The 12,517-nt window shown below is 41.2% G+C and overlaps 1 pseudogene; it reads right to left on the bottom strand.

The window, feature by feature from the left end:
* Positions 1–535: 535 nt before the first annotated feature.
* LOC138148156 (epsin-1 pseudogene) lies at positions 536–2,277 on the bottom strand (annotated as a pseudogene).
* Between the last annotated feature and the right edge of the window lie 10,240 nt (positions 2,278–12,517).

The raw sequence follows: 12,517 nt of genomic DNA, 5'->3' as shown, positions 1-12,517 counted from the left end.
TTATCCTCATTGTGTTTCCACAAGATTCAAATTGTTTCTTCCTGGCTGCTTATAGTATTCTCTCCTTGATCTGGGAACTCTGGAACCTGGCTATAAAATTCCTAGGAGTTTTCTTTTGGGGATCTTTTTCAGGAGGTGATCAGTGGATTTTTTTTTTTTGCCCGTCAGAAATGTCATTTATTACAGAGGTCAGAAGAGTGATCACCAGGGACAGTCACTGTGGGGGGAGGGGGCAGATCAGGGCTTCCACACTGATTGGAGGGGAGGGATTCAAGGCTGGGCGAAATCGGGGAAGGGGTGCCCACGTGCCCCAGCCCCATCTAATGCCTCCGGATGGAGGGGTCCCCCTGCCTGCCAAGCCTCCCTTCTGCTTCCAGTTTTAGGAGGAGGCTTGGGAGAGGGTGAAGTGTGACTGGGTCAGGTGAGGGCTGAGGCTGGGGGGAGGGGGAGGAAGGGTCCCCCCCTTTCACATGCACTCACAATACTGATCTCCTGGAGGGTGAGAGGAGGCGGGCATCCCCCTCCCCCCGCCTGGTTATAGGAGGAAGGGATTAGTGTTCGGGGGTGGGAGTCCTGGGGGCATCATGGGAGGCAGGCCAGGCCCCTCACCCAGAGGTGAGATGAAGGCCAGTGGAGCCCCAGGACCAGGGGGCACAGGGCTGAGACGTAGCTGGTTCAGAGTGAGTGTGGCTGGAGGTGGAGGCTGAAAAGGGTTGGTGAGGGACGGGCCAGTGGTTGTGCCACGGGCTCCAGTTGGCAGGAAGGGGTGGGAGGCCTGGGGGGGGGGGGGGGGGGGGGGGGGGGAAGCAGGCCCCCGCCGAGTCACCAAAGAGTCCAGTTCCACGAGGGCAGCATTGAGCGCCAAGAAAGACTCTGGCGTCTTCCGGGTTGGAGGCGTGGGTGCCGGTGGCACTGTCGGTGGGGGGCACCCCACGGCCTCTGACAGGGAGCCCCCAACCCCAACTGAGGTCAAATGCCCCAGGACTTCGTGCAGGGACCTCTCCAGCCAGAAGCTCCAGCTCCCCCGTACTGCTGCCCAAGGTGGGCAGTGCTGTCCAAAGGCGGTCAAAGTCCGAGAACTCATCCGGCTCTGCATCAAAGCCCCCGGTCCCTGGCGTGCCATTGGTGCTGGGTTTGGCTGGGAAGCCTCCCCAGGAATCTGAGAAGGCTGGCGCTGGTGCCCACGGGTCAGCGGTGGACGGGCCACTGATTGGGGCCCCACCTGGGCCATCAGCTCCACCCCAGATGTCTAGGGTCCCCCCTCTCCAGCAGGGGGAGCAGGGGGACCCCCCAGGGATCAGCTGCAGGGCCAGAGGGTGGGGCAGGTCTCCAGGGGTCCCCAGAAGTAGGGGTGGAAGCCGGACCCCCTCAGGGGTCAGCTGAGGGTGGGCCGGGGGTCCTGGGGGACCCCCCAGGGATCAGAGAGTGGGACATTTGCAAGGACAGGACCGCCCCAGGGATCAGAGGAGGGTGGGGGGCCGGAGCTGTGAAGACATCAGCCAGATCCATGAGAGACGACTCCTCCTTGCCCCCGGTTTCCCTCTTGCTCTCCTCAATGGCCATCTGCAGCCTCAGGTCGTCGCCTCAATGGATGTGCTCCTCTTTGTCATGCTCCTCCTGGCTCAAACTAAGGGCCAGCTGGAGCTGGACGTCATCCTCAGGGCCACAGGGTGGGGGCTGATCAGTCTCTTCCTTGGTCGTGGCCAGGGCCAGCTGAACCTGCAGCTCCTCCTCTCTGCTGCTCTGGGGCCAGGCCTGTTCTGCTTCCGGGGGGGCCCCGGACCCCACAGCCGCCAAGGACACTGTAGCCGTCTGGGCCAGCTTCTACTTGGTTTTGAGGGTGTGGGCCCGCTCTTCCCACAGGCGGTCCTCGTCCCGCAGCAGGGCCACCAGCTGCTTGGCCTTCTCTTGGCGCACGTTGAAGTCCTGGTCCTTGCCGTCTCTGTCCATGTACTGGAAGTCCTTCAGGGTCTGCACAGCGTACATGTTCTCCTTGCACTGCTGCGACACCCGCTCTGAGCCAGTCTTGATCAGGTACTCCATGAGAGTCATGGCCTTGTAGACGTGCCTCCAGTTCTTGCTGTGGTCATTGAGGCGCTTCCAGATCATGCTCATGATCTCCGAGACCGCGTTGTAGGTGAGGTCAGCGATCTCGGATATGAGGGAGCTCGAGGGCCCCCACGGGTCGTTGCTGGTGGCCTCACCCACCTTGATCTCAGCCTCCGAATAGTTCTGGACGATGTTCTTCATCTGCCAGCGCAGCAAGGTGGTCGACATGGCCGCGGGCCAACCTCCCCCCCCCCACCCCCGCCTAGAGAGGGAGGCCAGGGAAGGGGACGCTGTCCACCTCGGGGAGCTGGTCACCACATCCCGGGGAATCCTTGGGCTCTGGATTCCCGGAGGGGGCTGCTGCGAAGCGCAGGAGAAGCTGCCGGGAAGAGCTCGGTGGATTCTTTCAACCTCTATTTTGCCTTCTGGTTCTAAAACATCAGGGCAGTTTTCTTTGATAATTTCTTGGAGGATGATTTCTAGGCACTTTCTTTGATCATGGCTTTCAGGTAGTCCAATAATTCTTAAATTATCTCTCCTGGATCTATTTTCCAGGTCAGTGGTTTTTCCAATGAGATATTTCACATGGCCTTCTATTCTTTCATTTGTTTGGATCTGTTTAACATCATCTTTATTTCTCATAAAGTCACTAGCTTCCCTTTGCTCCATTCTAAATCTGAGGGAATGATTCTCCTCATTGAGCTTTTGAGATTCTTTTTCCATCTGGCAAATTCGACTTTTTAAGGTATTCCTCTCCTCATTGCCTTTTTGAGCCTCTTTTGCCATTTGAGTTAGTCTGTTTTTTAAGGTGTTATTTTCCTCAGTCAGGCTGTTGACTCTCATTTCGTAATTTTCTTGCATCATTCTCATTTCTCTTCCCAATTTTTCCTCCACTTCTCTTATCTGCTTCTTAAGGTCCTCTATGTCCTGTAACCAACTCATATTTTCCTTTGAAGCTTTTGGTGAAGGAGTTCTGACTTCACTGTCTTCCTCCTGTTCCATGCTTTGATCCTTTTTTGTCCCTAATATAGGAGTCTAATGTTGGACTCTTCTGTTTGTTTTGCTTCCTTTGCCTTGTCATGTCACCCCTCAGTCACTTGACCCCTGCGCTTTTTGCCACAGCAGGACTCTGCCACCAGACTGGGGAGCTTCTGTCCAAAATGCTGGGGTTTTCTCAGCTGCTGGAGGTCTTAGTTGGGTGCCCTCTCTGAAGCCTCCTCATGCTCTGGCAAGCTGGTCACACACCCCAGGACCTCCACCCTAGACTGCAATCCAGATCCAAGCAGGATAAAGCAAGAGCAATTGCCCCTCAGACTGGTCGTTTGGTCACCCTACAGTCTGCAGGCCAGGAGCTGAAGCTGCAACGTGGTGCTGGCTAAGCCAAGATGTCTCAACAGCTTCTTGCCCTAGGGGCAAAAGCCAATGGTCTCCCAACTAGTGGTCCCAGAGTCTACACTGCATTGACCTCTCACTTTGTCCTTCACATCTATGTGTTCATAAATCTGGAAACAGCCACAGCTGCTGGTGGTATGGAGTCCCTCTGGCCAGCGGCTGGTCAGGCCCACCCTGGGGCTAAAACCTCCAGCTCAAGCGGGCCTGGGCTCAGCTCCCAGTGCACCAAGCACATCAGCTGATGGAACATAAGGGTACTAGGAAGGAATCAAGAAAGCTAAAGGGAAAACCTTTTATTTTTTTAAAAGAAGCCTCTTCAGGGTTTTCCTTGATATTAAGGGAGGTTCTTATTTCGCCTCATCAAACCTATTCAGAGCAAGTAGGTATTCTTTCTAGTTTATATTGTCTTACCTATTTAACTAAAGCTTTTCCTTATCTTATGGGATGCAACTAGTCACATGGAATTCTTTGAGGCATTAGCTTCTATCAACCACCATTTTCTACCACTTGCTTTTCAGTACTCATACAAAGCATATGAAGTCTAATACTTCCAAATTTTTTAGATAAAGAAAAAAATCAATGGCTATCAGATTTAAGGTACCACTTTGTTCTTTTTTTATTACATGGAAATTATTAGTGAGTGTCCTCTAACACTTCTCTTGGAAGGTATACAATGAACCTATTGGTTTGAAACCCGTGTTTCAATTTTTTCATAGTTTTCATTCATTTATTCATTATTCAGTCAAGAAATAATCCTTGTGTGGTTACTACCCTATTATGCCATATAGGAAATAAGAAACATATTAAATCTCCTTTCATTAATGGAAGGAACACTTGATTTGAGAGTCCAAAGAACTGGGTTTGAGACCTGGCCCTAATACTTACTACTTTAGCAAATTAAAGAATCATAGATTTTGAGCCAGAAGCATACTTAGAGGTCATTTAGTCTAAGCCACATCATTTTACATATGAGGAAACTGAAGGAGTTTAGGTGATTTATCCAATGCATATAGGCAGCAAGTGACAGAGCCCCTATTTGAACTCAGGTCCTCTGACTCCGGAGCAATGTATTTTGTCTGGATGAGACCAAGGTATTGCCTTCATCCATTAATTCAATTTGAAAGCCTTTAGTTTCTATCTTCTTACTTGGGATATGGGTGTGTGTATGTGTATCTATATATGTGCATGTGTGTATACATACATACATAAATATATGTGAATGTGATTTGAACTTATATGATCTAAACAACATTTAAATCATCAAGCATTTAATCATTAAGTATTTATTAAGCACTAACTTTGTTCTAGGCACCATCTTAACCACTAAGGATGAGAGAATACATTCCAGGAGCCATGTATTCTAACACAAAAGATAATACAATGCAAAAGTATGTACAGAATATAAATAAAGAAAATGAATATGAAACATTCATATATAAGGCAATTTGATGAGGAAAGCACTATTAGTTGAGGGAATTGTTGGGGAAAGGTTCTTCAAGAATATACAAAAGCTGCTCAATATTTTTTGGTGGAGTCCTACCTACATGTCATCTATGTACATCAAGTGATTAGTAAACTAGTAGAACTCCTCTTTAACTCAGAAGTAAGATTCAGTTCTATTTAGGAGAGGTCACAATGAGTTTAAAGCTAAAAACCATGATGGTCTCAAGTTGACTTCCTAAAAGAAGCCACATTTTAGAGTAATTGCTCCTAGCATTATTGTTTTTGTGACTTATTTTGAACAGAGAACAGTTTTCCACGTAAACATCAAGTGCTTTAGTGTTTTCACTCTACTATGGTCAATTTTATGTTTTTGCAGTACATGAATAAGACATGAGTATGGAACTGAATCAAAGGCTTTACAGCAATCAATAATGGCAATTTAAAAGTTACAGTGCTTTCAGGAGACTTGTTCAATAACCACCAAATAAATAATGAGTAGCATTTTACACCCCCAAGAGCAGTTTGGGTTGAATGATGAGGTCAGAAGTCAGGATGCAGAGAGTTAGGAAGAAAATGAGAGGAAGGGGAGTGGTCTTCTCAAGGACTTTAGGACAAAAAGGAGAGATATGGAGTGATAGGTAGAATGCATGGATGGATGAAGTGAGGGGGTTTTTAAGGATGGTAGAGACATGAACATGTGTTATAGGCAGTAATGAAGCAACTAATGGAAATGAAAGGATGAAAAACTTCCAACACCCCCAAACTAACTCTGAAAACAGCAACACAAAAAAGCTTAAAATTTGAGACAGTGCCCCTTCCCCACACATACCAAGAATACAGTCAAACTTTAACATAAACTTCAAAATTCAAGAAATAGGGTGAGGAAATGAGAAAACTAATGAAGAAACAAAAAATAACCTAACCATAAAAATCTACTATGGTGACAGGGAAGATCAAAATACAAACTCAGAAGTTAATGAAATCATAACAGCTATAAACAAAGCCTCAAAGAAAATTGTGAATTGGACACAAACCTAAAAGATTCCTAGAAAAGCTAAAAAAATTTTTTTCAAAGTCATATAAGAGTAGTAGAAGAAAAGTTAGGTAAAAAATGAAAGGAAAAGAAGGAAATTATGAATAGATAATTAACAGCTTGGTTAAAGAGGCACCAAAAATAATGAAGAAAAAATACATTAAAAAGCAGAATTGGTCAAATGGATAAAAAAAAGGTTTAAAAAAATCTCACTACAGAAAATATTTCTTAAAAATTAGAGTTGGGCAAGCAGAAGCTAAGGGTTCTATGAGACATCAAGAAGCAATAAAATAAACTTAAAATAATGAAAATATAAGAAAATTGTAACATTTCATTGGAAAACCAACTTACCTGGAAGATACATTGAAGAGAGACAATTTATGATTTATTGGACTACATGAAAGTCAAGATTAAAAAAGAGCCTAGGCCTCATATTGTAAGAAAATATCAAGAAAAACTGCCATGATATCTTAGAAGCAGAGGGTGAAATAGAAAGTTAAAGAATCCATTGATGACCAACTAAAAGAAATTCCAAAATGAAATTTCCCAGGAATCAAACTCTACAGATCCCAAGTCAAAGGGAAAATATTTCAATCATCCTGAAAGAAACTATTAAAAAAAACTGTGGAGGGGTGGCTAGGTAGCACAGTGAATACAGCACTGGCCCTGGAGTCTGGAGGACCTGAGTTCAAATCTGGCCTCAGAAACTTAACACAAAAACTAGCTGTGTGACCTTGAGCAAGTCACTTAGCCCCAACTGTCCTCCAAAAAAGCAAAAAAAAAAAAAACTGTGGAGACACAGTCAATATCACACAAGATTTACCAGTTACCACTTTAAAGGAATGGAAGGCATGGAATATGTTATTCCAAAAGGTAAAATATCTGGGATTAAAACCAAGAATAGCCTACCAAGCAAAACTGACAGCAGAATTAGATTAGAAATCAGAATGTAACAATACTTTACTTAAATAAGAACATACTTTAAACAGAGAGACATACACAGGGTTAAAATAAGGGGGTGGAACAGAATCTTTTAAGCTTCAGCTGAAGTTAAAAAAAAGGCAGAGGTAAAAATTATGATCTCAGGCAAAGCAAAAGCAAAATTAGACCTAATTAAAAAGGATAAGCAGGGAAACTACATTTTGCTAAAATCACCATAAACAATGAAGAAATAACAATACTAAATATACATGCACCAAATGGCATATAATTCAAATTCTTAAAGGAGAAGTTAAATTAATTATAGAAGGAAATAGACAACAAAACTATACTAGTTGGGGACTTCAGCTTTCCCCTCTCAGAGCTAGATAAGTTTAACCATAAAATAAATAAAAAAGAAGTCAAGAAGATAAACTCTTAGAAAAGTTAGATATGATAGACCTCAGGAGAAAACTGAATGGGAAGAGAAAGGAATATACCTTTTTCTCAGCTCTTCATAGAACCCTCACAAAAAAATGAATTGGGGCATAAATATGTTAGGGCATAAAATCTTCATAGTCAGATTCAGAAAAGCAGAACTATTAAATGTATTCTTTTCAGAAAATAATGCAATAAAGATTACATTTAAAAGAGGGCCATGGAAGCATAGATAAAAAATTATTTGGAAAGTAGAAAATATAGTTCTTAAAAATCAGTGGATCAAATTTGAAGAACAAGGTTTGGAGTTGCAAGGCAGAGTTAGAAGGAGAATGATAACAGAATGTAATCAGGTAATGGCATTTTGGAGATTATAAATATGAAGGAAGAACATTTGTGTAATATGGAAAGATCAAAAGAATGACCATCATATTTTTGTGTAACTGAGAGAGTCAACAAGTAAGTTATGGGAAATTTAAAAAAATGAAATACTGAGAGGTTTGAGCTTCTGAGGGAGTATCAATATGCATGCCGAAATCCCCTACTTCCCTAATAAGAGGGAAGGAATTGGGAAGAAGAGAAAGAATGTGAGCCAGGCACTGACTGGTTCAGGAAAGAACAGCAATACTCTAGAGGTCAGTAGACAACAGGGACCAGAATTTTGATTGGATAATAGATATAAATTATGCTAATTTAGAAATTATGCTCACTTAAAAGTAAGAGAGGTTCATAAAATGATGAAGATATAGGGATCCTGAAAGTAGCAATGGGGTGCAAGGAGCATTTCAACTCCCTCACCTTGACCAGTGAACGTGGGTGAATGAATGAAGAATCAACCAGTGCTAGAGAATGTGGCCAAGGAGACAGTGCCATCAGGAGGGGGCGTCAGGTCTCAGTTATAGCCAGAAGATGAAAATAGTCTTAAAGAAAAAGAGTTAAGATGAAAGAAACTTTGGTATCTATAGAATGAATATTAGGGAGAGCAGAGTAGAAAGGGAAGGTAGCTTTAGAGTAACACAGTGTAGAAGAGTTTGTTTAAGGAGATGGAATAAGAGAGCAGGCAGTGGATAATAGACAATTGGAGTTCCTATAAAGATAGCTCAGGGTTCAGGCTTACTGGATCCAGAAGGGGATGACCAGGCTGAGGTATTAATCATTATGGAATAAGTTCAAAAGGGTTATTAACATTTTTAGGCTCAGAGTGATATTTCCTTAGGTTGTTAAGCAGCTCAGTGAGGGCCCTAGTGAGAGTCATTGGTGAAATAGAATTTCTGGTCTTTCCCTTCAGGAAAACTAGGTCTAAAACTTTTGGAGAGATCAGGAAGGGTCCCCTGCAATGGGAAGAGTCCAGCCTAGGGAACTAACAAACAGTGGAATGATGTTTCTCCAATCCCCTAATGTCACAAAGAAAGGCCAAGTCATTTTCTGGCAAATATTGTATGAGGATATGTTTATTCATGATGGTTATAGCAAATGCTAGTTTATATGAATAACTCTCTTTAGGTATGGTTGATCTTCTAATTGGATTAGTGCTACCAAATTCAAAATGGGCTTTTGAAAAAAAAATAATTATGCCCATCTCCTCTTCAAAATCATTTGAAATGTTGGTGCTATTTTGTCATCCATTTCATTATTAGATAGAATTTCAGGAGTTTGCATTAAGTGGAGATTTGTCAGGGAGTTCAGCTTCTTCAGCTTTTCCATCTACTTATTTAAAAAAATCAATTTCATGGGAGGCTAGGTGGTGCAGTGAATAGAGCACCAACCCTGAAGTCAGAGGGACTGGATTTGAACCTGAGTTCAAATTCAGCCTCAGACACTTGACATACTTACTAGCTGTGTGACCTTGGGCAAGTCACTTTACCCCAATTGCCCTGCCTTCCACCTTCCAAAAACAAAACAAAAAGCAAAAAGAAAAATCAATTTCAATTCACATTTCACTTGTCCTAGGATTAAAGTTGAAGTTATTTCTTATAATTGTCCTGTATTTGCTTTACAATGTCATCAAGAGGTGACGCATAGTCATGGCATGATTTCTTTAGTTATGATGATGATAATAATAATAAAAGTATCATGGTATAATGTTTGGAAGAGAGAAAGTTATGAGTTGAAGTCCTGCCTCTTCTACTAATTATGTGACATAGAAAGTAATATGAATCTTTAGCCCAAAACTGAAAAGCTCTTTCCAATTTTGTAGAGAATAGATGACACAGAATGAAAACATTTATATTTTCAGTCTTTTAGTCTGTACATGTGGCTTTCCTGCTTAAGAGGTCATTGCCATATCTCACTGAATCATTTCCAGCAAGTATAGTATTGGTATTTCAGATTGGTTCCATCATATTTTACCTTGTTATGGTATCAGAACAGAGACAAGTGCAACTCTCTCCTCTCCATTCTGTTATGATGATAATTCTAATGATATTTGAGTGGAGACAACCTAAAGCTCAATTGCACTACATCTACTAGCTGTATGACCCTAGGTAGTCACTTTACTTTTGCAAGCTTCAGTTTTCCCATGAGTCAGATGAGAAAGGTTGGACGAGATTCTCTATAAAATACCTTAGAGCTCTAAATCTGTGATTCTACAATACAAATCCTTGGACTTGAGACACCCTGTATCACACTGACTTGGGTGCTAAGGCAATGATGGTTATTGTTCGAGCTCAGTTCATCATGTTTTAGGGCTCCTGACACAGTTGCCATGGTGGTCTCAGGATAGCTAAAAGTACCCCACCCCCTCATCTATGATCTTCATTGGCATTCTCCTACTTTGCTCTATCCCCACAAAGACACACACAGTCATGTCATGATTTCTTTGGTTATTATTATTGTTATTACTATTAATTGTTATTTTGATTACAGTATCATGTGATTGATAAGTTAAAATGGAACTCAGGAAGATATGAGTTGAAATCTTTTTTCTTATATTAGCTGGTTGGCAACAAGGTGACGCAATAGGTAGAGCTCTAGACCTAGAGTCAGGAAGACTTGAGACACTTGTATGGCCTCAGACACAGTAGCTTTGTGACCCTGAGCAAGTCACTGTCTGCCTCAATTTCTTCAATTGTAAAATGGGAATAATAATAACATCTATTTCCTGAAGTTGTGGTTCAGATTGAAGAGGTAATATTTGTACTTAGAATTCCTGATGATTAATATGAACATGCTTAATAAATGTTTATTTTCTCCCACTTTATGTGACTTCAGGTAAGGCATTTAACCTCTGGGTAAAACAACTTTCTAAGATAAGAGGAAGAAGTGTTGATCTGCATTGGTGTAGGGAATTTACTCAGTTGGAGGTCTCCATACCAAAGAAATCACAGGTCTCGTCCAAAAATTGTTATTGTTGCTGTTGCTATTTGATATTTACATAGACTTTTGAGTGCATTAATTAGTTTGCATGTTACCTTGTTAGTTGATCACCACAACAATCCTATAAGGTAAAAGGACTTGCCCACTTTCACAAGGTAGTAAGTGACAAGATAAGATTTTTACCAGGTCTTATGACTCCAAGTCCAGTGTTCTTTTTACTATACCACAGGTAAAAGAGAGTTCAGTGTTATGGAAAAATCTCAGCAATTGGAGTCAGGAGACAAGGCTTAGAAGTCAGCCTCTTCTTACTAGCTGTGTGATTTTAGGAAAGTCACCTATTTGAGCTCCAATTTTCTCATAGGAATAATTTGGGAAAATATGGTACTCTCTCACCCACATGGTTGTTTATAAATTCAAGTGAAATAATCTAAGTAAAGCACATTGAAAATTCTAAAGTTCTATGTAAATGTATTCATTTGTAGATAGGGAAACAGATACAAGATAAATGATGTGCACAACGTCTCATAGAAAACTAACCTTTCTTGAAAGTTAGCATTTCTTAACTAGTCCTCAGTTTTTTTAGCACCCATGATATATATCATGATATATTAAATTATTTCCAGCACAATAATTAGAATGACAAGAAGAAACTTGAAAATTTGAAATTTAAATTTCTTTTAATGTCACAAGAATTCTGTCTATGCATTGGACTATCTTGTACTGTTCAAAGAGTAATAATAAGAATAGTTTCCATGATCACAGAGTAAATATGGGTTCATGGCAGGGTTTGAATATAGATTTCTCCTGATTCCTAGTCAGCCCTCTTCCTACTATACCATTACTCAGTTCTTGAAATCACTGATCTTTAGTTTCATCTCTTCTGAACTCTAGAGTCAGATTACTTGGGTTCAAGAGTCACCTTTGATAATTGCTTGTATTATTGTACTATTCATTTAACCTTCCTAGAGTTCACCTTTAAAATAAAAGGACTGACCCCTGAGGATCCTTCAAACTCTAGACCTATGATCTTCCTTCTCTTTTTTGTCATCTAGTACAACTGTTGAGGAGTACGTCTGACCTCTGGTGCAAAAATGAGAGAAGACAATTCATTTAATCTCTCTAAGCCTCAGTTTCTTCATCTGTAAAATGAGGAGGTTTGACTAGATGAATCATAAAATCTCTTCTTACTATATATCTATGATCTTATCATTTTATGAAAAATAATAATAGCTAGTATTTATGAAGCATTTTTTAATTTGCAAAGTACCTTACATACACCTTACATATACATTTTATCCTTTCAACAAACAGCCCTTTGAAGAATGTGCTATTATTTGCCCCATTTTACAGATGAAGAAACTGGCACTGGGAGTTTAGTTATTTGCTGAGGGTCACATTGCTAGTGCTTGAGGTAGGATTTGAATTCAGGCTGTCCTGACTTCAAGTCTAGCTCTATTCACAATATTTCCTCTATGTCTAGGGGTATTGTTAATGGTTCACCAATGAATAATTAAGAATTATATCATTCTTTGCTTCAATATGAACACATAAGGAAAGAATAATCAGATAAAAGTAAAATTATAGTCAAGGGAATTTTTTTTAAAACTAGCCCTTTAACATGTAAAATACACACAAACATATTCATTAGTGTGAATTCAATGGCCATTACATCTTAATACAGTATCTGAATGCTTTTTTAATTTAAATTTATCAAGTTCATGTTAGAAACTTGGGTGCCCAAGTTGATCCATTATTTCTACTTTACTCCCTTCTGGTGGTTTAAAGTGGCATTAATGTGATGTTATAATAGATACCGTTGGTCGAGCTGAGTGAACAATGAAAACCTGAGGCTATTCATGCTTCATTCCACTCCAGCTCACCTCTGATTCCAGTTAATATTCCAATCAAATTTCAAAGCTAAAAATAGAG

This window comes from Petaurus breviceps, unplaced genomic scaffold, assembly GCF_028583685.1.
Source record: "Petaurus breviceps papuanus isolate PSGF00001 unplaced genomic scaffold, PetGlider_PUasm1.0 90822, whole genome shotgun sequence".
Classification (NCBI taxonomy): Eukaryota; Metazoa; Chordata; class Mammalia; order Diprotodontia; family Petauridae; genus Petaurus; species Petaurus breviceps.
Note: the sequence above shows the minus strand (reverse complement) of the source record. Positions and strands in the feature narration are given on the sequence as shown.